Source organism: Lactuca saligna, chromosome 6, assembly GCF_052625555.1.
Source record: "Lactuca saligna cultivar CGN05327 chromosome 6, ASM5262555v1, whole genome shotgun sequence".
Classification (NCBI taxonomy): Eukaryota; Viridiplantae; Streptophyta; class Magnoliopsida; order Asterales; family Asteraceae; genus Lactuca; species Lactuca saligna.
Genome location: NC_136422.1, coordinates 176,129,490 through 176,148,525, shown reverse-complemented (window position 1 = coordinate 176,148,525; position 19,036 = coordinate 176,129,490).

Sequence of the window (19,036 nt, the reverse complement as noted above, 5' to 3'; positions counted from 1 at the left end):
TACATGTGGTATTACTGGCCACAAGAAGCATTTTTGCCCTACTCTTACAACCCAAGCGATAGGAAGTCAAGCTTCTGTTCAACAACCAGCGAAAAGTCAAGTCCCTGTCCAACAACCGAAGAGTACTCCAGCTAAAAAGGAGGAGGTGCCAAAAGCTAAGGGTCGTGCATTCCAGATTACCGCAGAGGAAGCACGTGAGGACCCGAATGTCGCGATGGGTACATTTCTTATCAACTCTAGACCTGCTCACATCTTATTTGATTTTGGTGCATCTGATTCTTTCGTATCTTATGAATTTGCGCATTCTTTTCAAAATATTTGCTAAGCATTCGTGCAACCATTTCACGTAGATACTGCAGGAAGTATATTATTACTTGCTGATAAAATCTATAGGGATTGTGTCATAGAAATTGAAGGCTATAATTTTCTTGCTAACCTAATCCCTATCTCCTTGCCTAATTTCAATATTATTCTCGGCATGGATTGGTTGTCAAAGAACCATGCAGAACTCTTGTGTTACAAAAAGATGGTACGCATTCCTATTGAAGGGGAAGATCCTATTCATGTCTACGGTGAACAAAGGATCTTAAAAATAATCTCTTTCCTCAAAGCTCGTAAATTCATATCGAAAGGTTGTTCTATCTATCTGGTCTATACAGTTGACATCTCAAGAAAGGAGAATAAAATTGTAAATTATATTCCCATTGTTAATGAATATCCTGATGTTTTCCCCGATGATCTGCCTGGACTTCCTCCGGACAGACAACTAGAATTTTGAATTGACCTTGTGCTCAGTGCTGCTCCAACTGCAAAGACTCCTTATCGTCTTGCACCAGCCGAGATGAAAGAAATGATGATCCAACAGCAGGAATTACTTGACAAAGGCTTTATTCAACCGAGTACCTCTCCCTGGGGTGCTCCGGTATTGTTTGTCAAGAAGAAGGACGGATCGATGCGAATGTGCATTGATTATCGTGAGCTGAATAAGGTGACTATCAAGAACAAGTACCCACTACCTCGCATCGATGATTTATTCGATCAACTTCAGGGTGTTAGCTATTTCTCAAAGATTGATTTGAGATATCGCTATCATCAATTAAAAGTACAAGAGCAAGATGTACCGAAGATTGCTTTCCGTACTCGTTATGGGCATTTAGAATTCCTTGTCATGCCATTCGGTTTGACAAATGCTCCTGCCGTATTCATGGATATGATGAATCAAGTGTGTCGCCCAATGCTTGATAACTCTGTCATCGTATTCATTGACGATATTCTAATCTATTCCAAGTCTGAAGCCGATCATGTCGTTCATATTCGTGAAATCTTAGAACTTCTTCGGAAGGAGAAACTTTATTCTAAATTCTCGAAATGTGAATTTTGTCTTCGTCAAGTTCAATTTCTCATTCATATTATTTCTATTAACGGTGTATTAGTAGATCCCATCAAAATCGAAGATACTCAAAATTGGGAAGTGCCCCGTAATGCTTCCAAAATTCGAAGTCTCTTAGGTCTCGCGGGATATTACCGGAGATTCATTAAAGACTTTTCTCGTATAGCCGTACCTATCACAAGTCTTACACGGAAGGAAGTGAAGTTCGAATGGGGTGAAGCTCAAGAAAAAGCTTTCTCAACTCTAAAAGATCTTTTGACTGATGCTCCCATCTTATCACTCCCAAAAGGTGATGATGATTTCTTCGTGTATAGCGATGCTTCAAGATTGGGACTCGGTTGTGTGTTGATGCAGCGTGGTAAAGTGATAGCCTATGCCTCAAGACAACTGAAAGATTATGAAAAGAATTATCCCATCCATGATCTTGAACTCGCTGCAGTAGTATTTGCCCTAAAACTTTGGAGACATTACCTTTTTGGTATGAAATACCAATTATTTGCCGACCACAAGAGTCTCAAGTATATATTCAGTCAGCAAACTCTGAATATGAGATAACAACGAGCCATGGAGCTGATCAAAGACTATGATTGCGAAATCCTGTACCATCCTGGAAAGGCTAATGTGGTTGCAGATGCACTTAGCAGGAAAGTTTATCGTAATAATATGTGTTATACTATTACTCACACTACGGTGAAGTTCACCCTTCTTGATGAACTAGAGAAGTGGCAAGTTGAAGCCTTAAAGCCAGAAAATGTAAAGAAGGAAGGAATGGTACATTATGCTGATGTTTTACTTGATGACCCACGAGGATTAAAAGTATTTAAGAATCGGCTATGGATTCCAAAGATTGGTGGATTTAGACAGAAGATTTTAGATGAAGCTCATAAGTATTTAAAAATTCTGTCTTAATCCACCAATCTTTGGAATCGATAGCCAATTCTTAAATACTTTTAATCCTCGTGGATCATCAAGTAAAATATCGACATAATGTACCATTCCTTCATTCTTTACATTTTCTGGCTTTAAGGCTTCAACTTGCCACCTCTCTAGTTCATCAAGAATGGTGAACTTCACCGTAGTGTGAGTAATAGTATAACACATACTATTACGATAAACTTTCCTGCTAAGTGCATCTGCAACCACATTAGCCTTTCCAGGATGGTACAGGATTTCACAATCATAGTCTTTGATCAGCTCCATGGCTCGTTGTGGTCTCATATTCAGAGTTTGCTGACTGAATATATACTTGAGACTCTTGTGGTCGGTAAATAATTGGCATTTCGTACCAAAAAGGTAATGTCTCCAAAGTTTTAGGGCAAATACTACTGCAGCGAGTTCAAGAGCTTGGGTGGGATAATTCTTTTCATAATCTTTCAGTTGTCTTGAGGCATAGGCTATCACTTTACCACGCTGCATCAACATACAACCGAGTCCCAATCTTGCAGCATCGCTATATACAGAGAAATCATCATCACCTTCTAGGAGTGATAAGATGGGAGCATGAGTCAAAAGATCTTTTAGAGTTGAGAAAGCTTTTTCTTGAGGTTAACTCCATTCGAACTTCACTTCCTTCCGTGTAAGACTTGTGAGAGGCATGGATATACGAGAAAAGTCTTTAATGAATCTCCGGTAATATCCCGCGAGACCTAAGAAACTTCGAATTTCGGAAGCATTACGGGGCACTTCCCAATTTTGAGTATCTTCGATTTTGATGGGATCTACTAATACACCATTAATAGAAATAATATGAATGAGAAATTGAACTTGACGAAGCCAAAATTCACATTTCGAGAATTTTGCATAAAGTTTCTGCTTTCGAAGAAGTTCTAAGATTTCACGAATATGAACGACATGATCGGCTTCAGACTTGGAATAGATTAGAATATCATCAATGAATACGATGATAGAGTTATCGAGCATTGGGCGACACACTCGATTCATCATATCCATGAATACGGCAGGAGCATTTGTCAAACCGAATGGCATGACAAGGAATTCGAAATGCCCATAACGAGTACGGAAAGCAGTCTTCGGTACATCTTGCTCTTGTACTTTCAAATGATGATAGCGATATCTCAAATCAATCTTTGAGAAATAGCTAACACCCTGAAGTTGATCGAATAAACCGTCGATGCGAGGTAGTGGGTACTTGTTCTTGATAGTCACCTTATTCAGCTCACGATAATCAATGCACATTCGCATTGATCCGTCCTTCTTCTTGACAAACAATACTGGAGCACCCCATGGAGAGGTACTCAGTTGAATAAAGCCTTTGTCAAGTAATTCCTGCAGTTGGATCATCATTTCTTTCATCTCGGCTGGCGCAAGACGATAAGGAGTCTTTGCAGTTGGAGCAGCACTGGGCACAAGGTCAATTCGAAATTTTACTTGTCTGTCCGGAGGAAGTCCAGGCAGATCATCGGGGAAAACATCGGGATATTCGTTAACAATGGGAATATCATTTACAGTTTTATTCTCCTTTCTTGAGATGTCAACTGTATAGGCCAGATAAATAGGACAACCTTTCGATATGAATTTACGAGCTTTGAGGAAAGAGATTATTTTTAAGATCCCTTGTTCACCGTAGACATGAATAGGATCTTCCCATTTAATAGGAATGTATACCATCTTTTCGTAATACAAGAGTTCTGCATGGTTCTTTGACAACCAATCCATGCCGAGAATAATATCGAAATTGGGCAAGGAGATACGGATTAGGTTAGCAAGAAAATTATAGCCTTCAATTTCTATGACACAATCCCTATAGATTTTATCAGCATGTAATAATATACTTCCTTCAGTATCTACGTGAAATGGTTGCGCGAGTGCATAGCAAACAATTTGAAAAGAATGTGCAAATTCATAAGATACGAAAGAATCCGAGGCACCAAAATCAAATAAGATGTGAGCAGGTCTAGAGTTGACAAGAAATGTACCCATCACGACATTCGGGTCCTCACGTGCTTCCTCTGCAGTAATCTGGAATGCACGACCCTTAGCTTTTGGCACATCCTCCTTTTTAGCTGGAGTACTCTTCGGTTGTTGGACAGAGACTTGACTTCTCGCTGGTTGTTGAACAGAAGCTTGACTTCCCGTCACTTGGCTGGTAAGAGTAGGGCAAAAACGCTTCTTTTGGCCAGTAATACCACATGCATAATAAGTCACATCCTTCCTTGGGCAAGCTGGCTTAATATGACATGTTTCTTCACACCCATAACAGACAATGGATTCCTTGTCTATTTTGCATTGACCCGGATGATTCCTTCCACAAACACGACATGACAATGATTGAATAGAAAAAGATTGTGACCTACCACAGCCACGAAAAGCACTCTGAGATTGTGCTTGCTTGCTTGAATCAGTTCGAATAGATTGAGCTGGTGGAATAGTGGAAGCAGGAGTAGTTCTATCAGTACGTGGATGCTTTGGAATAGTAAGAGTGGCACCACGTATTTCTAAGTCATGCTCACGTCTTCGAGCATACTCAACGGCTTTATCGAATGACAGAACATCCCGGTTGACAACGAAATCATGGATTTCGTGTCGTAGTCCCTCCATGAATAACTGAATTTTCTCGTCTTCAGTTGGAATATACTTCGTAGCAAACCTTGCTCCTTTACATTGATAAAGAGAATACTTCTCTAGCACACGAGTCTTGAACAACTCCCAGGATAAGTTCTCCTGGTCGCATCCATCGAGAGCTTCGTATGTTGCTTCCCACCAGACTAAGGCTTCTCCAATGAGCATTGCAGAAGTATAGATAGCCTTGTCTTCATCATCCACATGAGAAACACGAAATACTTTCTCAGTGTTCTGAATCCAAGTTAGAACAATTATAGGATTAAGGACACCAGAAAACTCCGTAGCACCACTACTCTTGAAATATTTGAACAAGGGACGCTTCACCTTTCCGCTTGAGGATTCTCCAGTGACTTTCTCTTTTCGTTTATCATCATTCTTTTTGTGTTCTTTGAGAGTCTGTCGAATAACACCGGTAAGTTTACCTAAGAGTCGCTCCTCACGAGGGGATACTGGAGTATTCACATCCTCGGGTTGAGGATCTCCACCAACCGCAGGGGTATGGCTACTTACTTGTTCAACCATTGATCTGAAATACGGAGTAAGATAATATTTTAGAATATTACGGTTTACTATTACCTAATACTTTTACTTATATATTTCCTATGGTTTGTATCCCTATACCTACAATGATTAAATTCATATATTGAACTTCCTATAGTTTAAGTCTAAATACCAATCTGTGGAATTTAGTTTGCTTAAACTACTGCTCTGATACCATGGTTGAAAGACCCAAACTTTCGTATTTTTGAAAGATCCAAACTTTCATACTTCTCAATATCATTACTCCAAAACATGCTATTTTCATATTTATAAAAGCAATATTTTACATTGATAAAGAGAATTACAAACTATTGGATACAAACCTTCTATTACAAAGTGTTATATATATTACATAACTACCTAGGATATTGTAATTTATACAAACATAAAATGTAGTACAAAAGTACTATTACAAACTATTCTAAACCTTTCAATAGTATGTAAACATACTACTTACTTATCACCTGCAATTGATAAACATTGACAGGGTAAGCGGTGACGCTTAGTGAGTTCAATAATAGATACAATATAACGTTATGCCATATATATACTTCAATGTGGCAAAAGCAAAAAGGAACAACAAGATGTATGTGAGATCATGTGACAAGCGTTCATATCAATCAAAGACTTTATTCAAAGATATACTTTTCAATTCTTGATATACATCAATAAAGCTTTGGCCCAAATGGCATAGAAGACATGCAATTTCTAATTAACATCTTGTTATATTTCAGGCTTATACAATAGTATGTAAACATACTACTTACTTATCACCTGCAATTGATAAACATTGATAGGGTAAGCGGTGATACTTAGTGAGTTCAATAATAGATACAATATAACGTTATGCCATATATATACTTCAATGTGGCAAAAGCAAAGAGGAACAACAAGATGTATGCGAGATCATATGACAAGCGTTCATATCAATCAAAGACTTTATTCAAAGATATACTTTTCAATTCTTGATATACATCAATAAAGCTTTGGCCCAAATGGCATAGAAGACATGCAATTTCTGATTAACATCTTGTTATATTTCAGGCTTATAGTCCTGTCTAACCATTTGCCAATGCCATAGAATAGAAGTCATTCTCTTACGGAGACATGCTCTACATGGCCAGAGGCTACGTACCAGTACCAATGTGAATCTAAGTCCTTTCACTGATCACATGGTCAAAGGTATTACAATTGCTATAAACATAGCGAATAACACGAGAAAATAACTCAGAATAATAACACTGAAAAGCACATAGCACATATAACACATAACATACAATTGTTCCTATATATTGAACTCACCTTAAGTTAACCGGGGGTTAAAATAGTAATTTGGACAGCACTTCGGCTTTAAATATGTCTTTCTATGTTGAAAACCGGGAGCTTAATTGAAAACCGGGCTCTGCGAAGGTATCACTTCAAGCAAAAAATAAAATTTCCAGGCTTCTCGGGGGTCTCGGGATGTGTTTCGGGTGCTAAAATTTATACCGGGGCTTTGGGGAAAGTCAAAATGAAGAAAATATGGAAAGAGGGGCTAAAAGTGGCAATTTTCAAATTCTATCCGGGAGGGTTCGCACCCCCCTATTTATAGGGCCGAGGTTTGGAGTCGGCTGGGAAGGAAGCAAGAAGCGAAGCATCTCGGTGGCGTCAGCAGCGAGGGGCAGGTGGCACGAGAAGCGAAGGCCACGAGGCCTGCTGCGAGGCTCGGACGTGGCTTCGTATGCGAGAGCTAGGTGAGACGTGGAGGAGCGAGGTTCGGACACCACAGCGAGGAGCGTCAGAGGATGATTGGCTCGCACTTCGGTCCACTCAACATGCGACACACGGTGCTTCTCGGAACGGCCACGAACTTCTCATATTTCGAGCCCCGAACTTCTAAAATCCATAACTTTTGCATACGAGCTCCGTTTTTGACGTTCTTTATATGCACACATAGCTAAAATTATGCTCTACAACTTTTATTTAGACTTTGTCAGCTAATTTTGACTTTATTTTTAATATTATTATTTTTAACAGACCGGGACATGAAAATCCGTTAAAAATTCATAACTTCTTCATTCGACATCCGTTTTCGTCAGACTTTTTACCATTGTACTACATATGACGAAATCTTCGATTCTCGTTTAGGATGTATCGGTCAAATATCGCTCGATCTAAAATTTGAGTTTCTAGCTGTCTACTACTAAGTTGAAACTTCGAAAAATCATAACTTCCTCATACGAAGTCAGATTTTGGCGTTCTTTTTATCGAATTTCTCGGTTTAACGAATACTACAACTTTCATTTAGATTACTAAGGCTAAAAAGTAGTTTATCAAAAACTCACTTTTTACGTCATTCGGCGCCGTGCCAGTTTTGTCGCGGATTTTCGGTTGGTCATAACTTCTTCGTTATAACTCGGATTTTGACGAGCTTTTCGACTACAAGTTTCTAATGAGATTATCTACAACATTAAATAATAAAATTTTACTTATTTAAAATTTTATATTTTCGCTAAATTTCACTATTTGGCTTTTAATTGGAATCTCATAAGACTTCCAATATTTTCTGAGTGATTCTAAACATAATTTTACTTTATTTCTAGTAAAAACCATTTGTTAGAAATCAACACTTAATTTCACATAGTATTTCACAATTTTATTCATTACAAAACACGATTTCAAAACGTGTATGTTACGTATCGTTTACAGTCATTAACATTTTTTTGGCCAAAAGTAATATTCTTTCAAGCTCTGTCATCTTCTCCATTTTACTACTTGGAGTCACCCACATAATCGTATAATGACCATCATCATCTTCATTATCTATCCACCATAAACACCTAAAATAACCCTAAAATAATACCACCAACCCCATCACCAGATTTATTAACGAAAAAGCAACCATCAAAACTAGACATGCTCAATTAGGGTCCAGATCAGTTGAAATATCTTGTATAATTAAAGAATCAACCATGTCCTTTATATTGAAAGACATAATCGAGCTCGAATATGGAAGATTAGGGTTTAAATCAGACGAAAAATTACGATGTGGTACACCCAAATCGACATCTGATGGATTTTCACCTGCCATTAAATTTGATCAACTATTATAAGTACATAAAGTTGAAGCCCAAGGTTTGGTTTACCTGTATACTACACTACAGAGTTGCAAGCTTGAATCCTTGGATATAACTCGAAATTGAGGCCATTCAAGAAGAAACGAGGCATGATTTTAATGCTTTAACAAAAACATATTTATTTTATTTGCTTTACATGTATATTACACTAGCTAAACTTACTTTAGCTTCTAACATTTTTTTTTGACTGTTTATGTATATATTTCGAGGTTATTAACTCAATTAAGGCTGTCTTTAGTATGTATGCATACTGTATGGTATCTGACTACAAATGTTTATCTTAAAAAAACTTAGAATGCATAATATCTGATTTGCAAATGGCCATCTTAAAAATAGTTTTTAGTTTATCATAATGATATTGATTGCAAATAAGGTGTTTGGATTACATTTGAATGTTTAGTTTCTGATTTGTTTATAACCTTGAACCATATGCCCTAAGGAAGCATTGGTTTGGTATGATGAAATCGGAGAAGGACTGGAATGTCCCATTCCATAGGAATGACAATAATGTTTGTTTTGCATGATTGAATGAAATGGACTATTCCCCAAAAGGAATGTGATTCCCTTCCACTCATTATGTCATCAAATGGATTAAAAATTGCAATATCATCCGTATTACCATATATATATATATATATATATATATATATATATATATATATATATATATATATATATATATATATATATATATATGTAAGGAAGCATTGGTTTGGTATGATGAAATCGAGGAAGGACTGGAATGTCCCATTCCATAGGAATGACAATAACCTGTTTGTTTTGCATGATTGAATGAAATGGACTATTCCCAAAAAGGAATGTGATTCCCTCCCCCTTAAAAAAATCATTGTGTCATCAAATGGATTAAAAATTGCAATATCATTATATATATATATATATATATATATATATATATATATATATATATATATATATAATATTTTAAAAACAAAACGTGTTTAAGGTTTTCATTATTTTATTATTATTATGACTTAGTTGGGTTCGGTCTTTTGGGGTTTTGAAGAGTGATCAGTGAATATACAAACTTGGAATTTGCATCTAGTAAATAATTCTTTTTCTGAGTGGTGTTATGACAGGTTGAAATTGCAAAATCCTATGAGAAAGGTGGAGCAACATGCTTGATATTTGAACAAATGTAATATATTTGTGTTTATGTCAAGATGGTCAACTCTATGGAGCAACATCCCTGAATTTTTTAATAGATGTGATATATTTGGCTTAAGCTTTGTTTGTTAGTTACTTAATTTGTTCAGATCTTCAATATTTTGGCTAAATGACTTTGTAGCGTAGTTGCTTAATTTCTTGAATTCTTGAATTGTTTATTTTTTAATATTTAACTTTCTTTTTGCAATGATTCTACATCAAATTGTTGACTTGTTTTGGTCTTGGTTATTTACTATGTGGCTTTCTAATTTATATGAATTTGATATTGCAATTTCTAATAGTACTTTTATTTATGTAAAAGGAAAAATGAAAAAATGAGAGAATAATGATCTTGCAAGGTTCTGATGATAACGTTATCAGCTTCATTTGGAGAATAAGTTGAATATTACTATCTGAAAAAGAAGCATTAAAGTTTGATCTCATTGCATACATTCTCACAGAATGTCATTTTCACAATGTCATTCTCATAGAATGTCCCATTCCATTGTATTCGTAATTATGTCTAATTTCATGAGAATATCATTTTTCCAATTATAAATTATATTCATTTTTACCGGAATGTATTCTTTTTGTAATTGCACTTTAGTTTTATTTATTTATTTATTTCATGTCGTATTTTTTTAAAGAATATTTAATATTTTTTTAGAAATGTTTAATTATTCTTCAAGAATCTAAGTTATGCATTTGTAATTAATTTATTAATTTTCAAGAATGTATTTTTTCCATAGTAATGCTTATTATTCTTAAAGAATTTTAGTTATGAACTTATAATCCACGTCTTATTCTTCAAGAATAATAAGAATGATAAGAAAGAAAGTTGAATTTATCTTTAAAACGCTTCTGAAAAATTAATTTTCAAAAACGTTATTTTGTATTTCTTAAATTTTGATTTGAAATTTCCCTTAAATTTTGGTTTGTATCATTTAATATCTGAAATTTCCTAATTTGTTTGTAAATAAAATATCAAATTAACCCTTATTGGTTTTTTTAAATTTAAAAAAGAATTATTTTTTTACAATTAATTACCATCATGCCATTATTCATTATAACCACTCATTTTTTTTAATTTAATTTTCCAAAAATAGTTATATATTCACACAATAGTTGTGATTCACATTTAATCATATATATATATATATATATATATATATATATATATATATATATATATATATATATATATATATATATATATATATATATATATATATGAGAGAGAGATAAAGAAAAACACAAAAGAAAAAATAATAATAATGACTTGACTTACATTGCAATTCAATCCAAAAAAATCTTTTATATATGGTTTGGATTTAGGTATCTCTAAATTATCCAATGAATTAAAAAACTTACATATAAATAAACAAGTCATTTTAAGTTGAAATTCTCAATTATAATCATATCCTAATTTTTGTGTCGTGTCACTTGATTTATTTTAACAGGTTGACAAGTTTTATCAAAACTCGTTTATTTCGGGTCAAACTAATTCACATCATGTCAACTTTTATCACCTCTTATATTGAACCTAATTTTGACATTTTCTTCTTTGTTATATTCCTTTTTGATAGCCATTGGATAATATTTAATAAGTTTGTCACTCAAAAAATCTAAGTTAATATATTATCCATTTTATTGAATGTCGAATTTCTCATTTTCTCAAATAATGATTCATATATGCAACAAGGTTTTACCCATGATGATTCTTAATCACTTGCAGGTAGTAATCCTTAAGTTTTATCAAACACCATTCAAGTATCACTCAAAAAGTTATTTGGTATGTCATTCCATATTATTACTTATTATCCAAATTGCAATAGAAGACCATGGTCTAGTTGTTGGAAGGAACCTTGTTTACCAACAACAACATACATGAGACCATGGCAGACAATTAGGGCGATGGGGCCCACAATATTCCCTACAATCTTCAACAATTGTGCAGGTGGGAGGAGGGCATACGTCAGGATCTCCAGTCTCATGGCAAGAATTTGGAATGCAAGATGGAGTTGAGCTTCTTTCCCGGTAGCTAACTGTACATTAAGATCATAAAGAGTATACATTATATAAATATAAACAAATATTAATGCTAACTTCTATGTAGCCCTGATGTAAAAGAAAAAAAAAAAGTAAAGTGATGGGATAATGTTGACGAACATCTAACTAGTACCCAAAATGTTGATTAGTTGTATTTCAAAATCCATAATTATAACACTTTCGTAGTAATTTTGATAGAGATTATAACTTTTAATTTATTCACAGTTCTAAGATTTTAAGATATAAATGTTCATTAAAAAAATAATAAATAAATAAATGTTCATAAATGGTCATCAGAAATCCGTGATAAGATAATTTAGCTTATGTTGAGTTTTTATTCACAGTTTCAAGTACCGAATTTTCTATAACCAACCATAAGAGAAATATATAATGTCTTAAAAAGTTACTAGTAAGGAAGGTAATACTCAAATTTAAAACATGGATCTCACTAATATGTAGATTTAAATATTGATCCTAACCACAAGAAAAAAACACACAATGTGTAAATGGTTAAAAAAATTTGGAATGCCGGAAAATTAATTAGAAAACAACGAGCATAAAAGAAAAATATTAACTTTTGACTTCTGAAAACGCAAACGACTTTTATCTTTTGAACGGCAAAAAAGAAAAATATTAATAAATAAAATAGAAAACGCAAACTACTTTAGTTAAATGGTAATTCTCCTGTAATATACACATGAATCATGTTAAGAGAATTTAAAAGAGATGGCACACCTCCGATTTCAAAGAGACGACACGTCCGGCCATTAGTAATATTGCAAAGATTAGAAATTTGAATACAACCACTTTCTCCATGTCTTTGTGCAAAACAAAATACATTCAAACCTATGCATATAGATATCATAGTGCCCTGCTTTTATACCAACATATGCAAGCTAATATTGGAATGTTATTAATGTATATATATTCTAAGATATACGGATTTTAGTCATTAATGTAATAATAATAGTATCATATGACACAACCATATTTTATGAAATAAGGGTCCAAATCTTGACCATCCATCTTAAATAATCAAAGGCTAAGAATATATAAAACATAACAGAAAAGATGATAGAGGCCGTGTCAATTTTGAAAACAAGACTAAAAAAAAGGTTTTCCTTATCAGACAATATTTGTCATAAATGCTTATAGACGACATACAAATGTTTGTCATTGAAAGCCATTCCATAAAGAAAAATGACATACATTTGGCCTATCATAAAGTTTACGATAGACCTTTATGACCAACAATTAAGACATGCATACACCACATGCGTTTTCGACATCTATTTATGACTGACATTGTATGTCATAATTCATAACATTTTTGTACATTATTGACAAACATTTACGACTTAAAATTGTGATATCTTAAAATTGTGATATCTTGTGTATGCCATGATTTGACACACTTTTCCGACATACTTTTTATGTTATGGTTTTACACACACACACACACACATATATATATATATATATATATATATATATATATATATATATATATATATATATATATAAAGTTTGTAACAAATCTAAATTAAACTAAATTAAACATTTAATGTCTAATAATGCAAAATAAAATATCATACTTACAAAAATATAATTCATTACACAAACTGTAGTGCCAAATTCAAAAGTATGTTCCAAATTCATCAAAAAATAATTGTCAAATACATATCACTGATTAAATAAAAGTTGTGACATAAGTAGCCAATTCTTCATGGGCCTTATCATTCTCGACGTTTGTATATTCCTTCTTCCCCTAAATCTGAGACAAACTAATGTATTAGCAAAAAAAAAAACAATTATACATGTGAAAATTCTCCAACACTTAAAGTAACTAATACATGTACTTACATCATTTACATACACCCAATGCCCACTTTAAACCCAAAAAACAAATAGAAATTAAGACAGATAATTGTAAAAGAAGCTTAAATGCAAGAAATAGCAAAATATAATATGGTTAAGGAAGCTTAAATACATGAAATGATAACTTACTTTCCACTTCTTTATGATAAAGAAAACTTAAATGAAAGAAATAGCAAAGTATATATTGCTATTTCCTACGCTTGGGGTCATAAATGAACTTGTGTAGTAAAAAAAGTAAATTATGTTTTTTTTTCTTTAGTAAAATCAATTAAAGTATGCTGCTATTTCTTGAATTTTAACAAAAAAAGACGTAAATGCACAAAATAGCAACTTATTTCTACTTATTTTTGGTGAAGGAAGCTTAAATGCAAGAAATAGAAAAGTACATTACTAATTATTGCACTTAGGACAGAAGAAGGACTTGTGTAATTAAAAAAATTATGTCTTTTTTTGAAGTCAAATCAAATAAAGTATGTTGATATTTCTTGCATTTTAACCAACAAAGGTCTAAATGCAAGAAATGACACCTTAGTTCTACTTATTTAGAGAAAAGGAACCTTAAAAGGAAGAAATAGAAAAGTACATTGCTACTTCTTCTACTTGTGAAAAAATGGTTTGTGTAATAAGAGAGTTATGTTTTATTCCTAATTCAAATCAATTAATCCGTTAGGTTAAAATCGAGATAACTTTAAAAAAAATGATAAAATCATTGAATTTTTACCTGTCGAGTTACATCATGGTAGGTACACGCCACACCCCAACGAGCAGTGGAGTTAGCGATAATAAGATTTGCAGGATGATTCACGACGAGGTGGTCGCAGTCATACGAGAGGCTATTCCGGAGATGTTTGGGTCTAATAAGACCACTTTAATCGAGACATTTTATGAGCGATATGCTGCAGTTTCTGAGGCGGCTGCTATCGAGAGATCGAGTTCTATCGTTGATGTTCCAATAGTGAGTGAGTTTCCAGATGTTTTTCTCGAGAAGTTACCGAGCGTACCTCCCGAGAGGCAAGCAGATTTCTGTATTGATTTGGTTCCAGGAGTGGCGCCTATCGCCAAGGCACTTTATCACCTTACGCCACCAGCGATGCAGGAGTTATCCTTACAGCTCCAGGAGCTGCTGGGGAAGGGATTTATCATACCGAGTAGCTCGCTGTGGGGAGTGCCGATCCTTTTGTCAAGAAAAAGGATGGTTCACACCAGATATACATTGATTACCGGGAGTTAAATAAGATGACGGTCAACAACCGTTATCCATTTCTGAGGATCGATGATTTGTTTGATCAGTTGCAGGGGGCATCATGGTTTTCCAAAATCGAATTGAGGTATGGATATCATCATAAGAGATTCCATGAGGAGGATATCCAAAAGACGACCTTTAGGACTCGTTATGGGCACTACGAGTTCATGGTGATGCCTTTTGGGCTCACCAATACACCGACAACATTAATGGATCTCATGAACTGGGTGTGCAAGCCTATGTTGGATCGATCGCTGATCGTGTTCATCGATGATATCTTGGTGTATTCGAGATCCAGAGAGCAGCATAAAGAGCATCTGAGAGAGATTCTTGGAGTTTTGAGATCGGAGAGGTTGTATGCCAAATTCTCCAAGTGTGAATTCTGTTTACGAGAGTTCTAGTTCCTGGGACATCTCGTTAATCAGAATGGGATATTGGTCGACCCGGCCAAGATTGAGGCAGTTATGCGATGGGAGGTGCCTAGATCCTTATCTGAGATCATGATTTTTCTGGGATTGGCCAGTTACCATCGTAGGTTTATCAGAGATTTCTCCAAGATTGCCGTCCCACTCACCAGGTTGACCCAGAAGGGTGTTACTTTTATTTTGGGTCCTGAGCAGTAGGAATCATTTGAGACACTTCACCAGAGATTGTGCGAAGCCCCAATAGATAGTTTTTACTAGAAATGAAGTAAAACTATGTTTAGAATCACTCATAAAATATTGGAAGTCTTATGAGATTCCAATTAAAAGCCAAATAGTGAAATATAGCGAAAATATAAAATTTGAAATAAGTAAAATTTTATTATTGAAAGTTATAGATAATCTTGTTAGAAACATTTAGGCGAAAACCTCGTCGAAATCCGAGTTATAACGAAGAAGTTATGACCAATCGAAGATCCGCGACAAAACCGGCACGATACCGAATGATGCAAAAAGTGAGTTTTTGATAAACTACTATTTAGCTTTAGTGATCTAAATGAAAGTCGTAGTATTCATTAAACCGAGAAGTTCGATAAAAATAACGCCAAAATCTGACTTCGTATGAGGAAGTTATGATTTTTCTAAGTTTCGGATTAGTAGTAGACAACTAAAAACTCGAAATAAAGATCGAGTGATATTTAGCCGAAACAACCTAAACAAGAATCGAAGGTCTCTTCATTAGTAGTACAACAATAAAAAGACTGACGAAAACGGACATCGGATGAAGAAGTTATTAATTTTTAACAGACTTTTCCTGTCCTGGTCTGTTAAAAATATAATAATAAAAATGAAGTCAAAAATAGCCCATGAAGTCTAAACGAAAGTTGTAGAGTATATTCTCACCTACGTGTGCATATAAAGAACGTCAAAAACGGAGTTCATATGTCAAAAATATGAAATTTTGAAGTTATTAAATAAAAATAAATGAAAATCGAAGTATTATCCGGAGCCGTACGCCCCGCGTACGCGAGAGTTACGCCCAACGTACTTTGCACGTAGATGACCCAGATTCAGCTACATCTACCTGTCTTCGCATGATCGCCACGTAGAAGCCCGAGATCCGAGCTGCTGCCACAACTCGTACGCCCCGCGTACATGAAGACTACGCCCAACGTAGTCAGCAGCTTCGGACTCCTATAAATAGGGTGCGAGGCTGCCCGATTTTGTTTGGAAAATTTCACAACCTTTCACCCTCTACTCCTATTTTTAGCCACTTTTAACCCCTAGAAGTTCCGTTATCATTCCCAACATCTGAAGCAAGCCCCGATGCCCCGAAGTTCCTGAGAAAATCTTATTTTAAAGTCGAAACTCTGCCCAAGTAAAGTCTGGTTTTCAACTAAACCCCGGTTTCGCCCCAGAAAGTCGTATTTAGAGCCGAAGTGATTCTCAAATTACTATTTTAACCCCCCCGATGACTTTAAGGTGAGTTTAATATATAGGAACAATTGTATGTTATGTGTTATATGTGCTATGTGCTTTTCAATGTTATTATTCCAGGTTATTTCCCCGTGTTATTTTATTCACTATTTTTATAGCAAAAGTAATACCTTTGACCAAGTGATCAGTGAAAGGACTTAGATTCACATTGGTACTGGTATGGAGCCTCTGGTCATGTAGAGCATGTCTCCGTAAGAGAATGACTTCTATTATATGGCATTGGCAAATGGTTAGACAGGACTATAAGCCTGAAATCTAACAAGATGTTAATCAGAAATCTTATGTCTTCTGTGCCATTTAGGCCAAAGCTTTATTTATGTTTATCAAGTATGAAAATTGTTTTGTCTCATTGATTGTATATCTTTGAATCAAGTCATTGATTGATATGAAAAGCTTGTCACATGAATTCACATATGCCTTTGTTGCTCCTTGATTCTCTTGGCTTCTGCCATATTGAAGTATATATATGACATAACATTATATTGTATCTATTATTGAACTCACTAAGCGTCACCGCCTACCCTATCAATGTTTAACAATTGCAGTAACCAGTATAATCATATATTGTTGAAAGAATTAGAATAGTTTGTAATAATACTTTTGTACTTCAGTTTATGTTCGCATAAATTACAATATCCTGGGTAGTTATGTAATATATAACACTTTGTAATAGTCGGTTTCTATCCAATAATTTGTAACCTCTTGATCAATGTAAAGGATTGCTTTTATGAATATGCAAGTAGCATGTTTTGGAGTAATAGTATTGTGAAGTATGAAAGTTTAAGACTTTCAGAAATACGAAAGTTGGGGTCTTTAAAACTTTGTGGTGTACTGCGATGCATCTATATCAACGATGGGTGTGGTGCTGATGCAGAGGGGGCACATGATAGCATACACATCGAGGAAGTTGAAGCCTCACGAGACAAGATATCTCACCCACGATCTAGAGCTGGGGGCAGTGATGTTCCCCTCAAGATCTGGCGCCACTATTTGTATGGGGTTTGGTGTACCATATACACATACCACAAGAGCTTGAAGTATCTCATGGATCAGCCCAACCTAAACATGAGACAAAGGTGATGGTTGGATGTGGTGAAAGACTATGACTGCGAGATCTTGTATCATCTGGGCAAGGCTATTATGGTAGTCGATGCCCTGAACTATAGAGCCGAGAGTGCTCCAATAAGAGATGTGTATATGAGGATGACAGTGATGAATCCAGTCTTAGATACCATTTGAGAGGCCTAAGTGGAGGTCGTGAAACCAGAGAACCGCAAGAGGGAGCGGGTGATTGGGCAGGTGTCTGAGTTTTTGACGGACAATCATGGGCTTATGACTTTCCAAGGGCGAATTTGGGTGCCCTATACAGCCAGAGCTCGACATATACTGATGGAGGTGGCGCATAGGTCGAGATTCTTGATCCATCCTGGGGCCATTAAGATGTATTTAGACCTAAAAAGGGATTATTAGTGGCCCTGTATGAAGAGGGATGTGACTTGGGTAGTTGAGAAGTGCTTGAATTAACGCCAGGTTAAGGCAGAACATAAGCATCCACATGGTCTATTGCAGCCTCTGGAGATTCCCCAGTGGAAGTGGGAATAGATTTCTATGGATTTTATCACCAAGTTACCGAGGACTGTGCATGGAGTTAACGCGATATGGGTGATTGTGGACCGGCTGAAGAAGAGCGCTCACTTCCTCGCCATCAATGATAGTTCTTCTACAAAGAGATTGACCAAGATTTATGTGAGGGAGGTGGTAGCTCGGCATGGAGATCTGTCACACCCCGAAACCGATGGTGGAAACGTTCCGGGGCGGAGGACGTCATGTATAGCATCACAACCAATGAATAACAGCAATCATAGCAACACAACCATTATAGTGAATATTTAAGTAAAAATGTTTACATTTGTTTTGAAACTTAGTTTGAATTACATCCAATAGTTTTGCATTGTAAAAACTTAAAAACTCTAAATGCTTCGGTTCCTCGAAAATCCAGCAAATACCTGTCTACTAATTTCCTGAGAATACAAGCAGTTTGAAAAAAATATCAGCATAAAGCTGGTGAGTTCATAAGTAGTAATTTGTAATGGAAAATTATTGATGAGCGAGTTGAAATGATTATGTAGTTTCAAGAAAATCCGATATTTTCTTT